Here is a 921-nt window from a genome sequence, read left to right on the forward strand (position 1 = left end):
GATAAATAAGTACTTGAAAAAGCCTTCACCTTTGGACCTATCTATAAATAATTGAGAGTATGATCAAATTCCAAATAAAAAGACTTAAGATACTCATTGACAAAAGAAGTTTGCAAATGTGAGCAATCGACTAATCAATATAATTTTTTCCACTATTCACAGAATTTTAGGGAAATAAGATCGATAGCATTGTTAGGAAAAATAAGGTTTCCTTGTTACAAGTAGGCACCCATAGATATAAGCCTGTATAAAGATTCCATCATTAACTATTAAATTTAAAGGATACTACATGCTTCAGCAGCACGTATACTCAAATTACAATACAGAGATTAACATGGCACTTGCACAAGGATAATATGAAAATTTGAAAAGTATTCCATATTTTTCATTCTTCAGATGCAAGAAATGAAAAAAAGTGATTAAAAAGTTGATTACAAAATTACACGTGTAGCAATACATGTAACACATATAATTAAATTTAGTTTGACATCAGTGTATTAAATCTTCCCCTCAGAAAGGCGTTTACATAGCATAAACTTTACAAAATTTTTCAAATTAGACAACCTTGTCATTTTATCCCAAAGAAAAATAATATTAAGACCTAGAAAAAAAGGAATCAAACTGTTTCTATATGGAATGCAATCGGAAAGGACACATTAATGAACCTATATATTATAAAATAATATAGAACTCAAAGTATATCTAGGAGAAAATAAATTATGAACATTATGCAAACACACAATATAGAATATTTTAAAATATACCTTTTCAGACAAGCACCAGAAATATTTTAGTTTCTGTACTACTCATTTTAACAGGTAAATTAAAATTATTTCTTATTAAAAAGTCACAAACTCTGAAGAAATTATACATGTTTACAAAAACTATTGAATACATTTTTCCATCCAACGCAGGCAATTC

General features: G+C 27.7%; 1 pseudogene; it reads left to right on the forward strand.

The window, feature by feature from the left end:
• The first annotated feature begins 289 nt into the window (after positions 1 to 289).
• Positions 290 to 386, forward strand: LOC122100173 (annotated as a pseudogene).
• Positions 387 to 921: the final 535 nt, after the last annotated feature.

Source organism: Dipodomys spectabilis, unplaced genomic scaffold (assembly GCF_019054845.1).
Source record: "Dipodomys spectabilis isolate Male_0828 unplaced genomic scaffold, ASM1905484v1 ptg000567l, whole genome shotgun sequence".
NCBI classification, from domain to species: Eukaryota; Metazoa; Chordata; class Mammalia; order Rodentia; family Heteromyidae; genus Dipodomys; species Dipodomys spectabilis.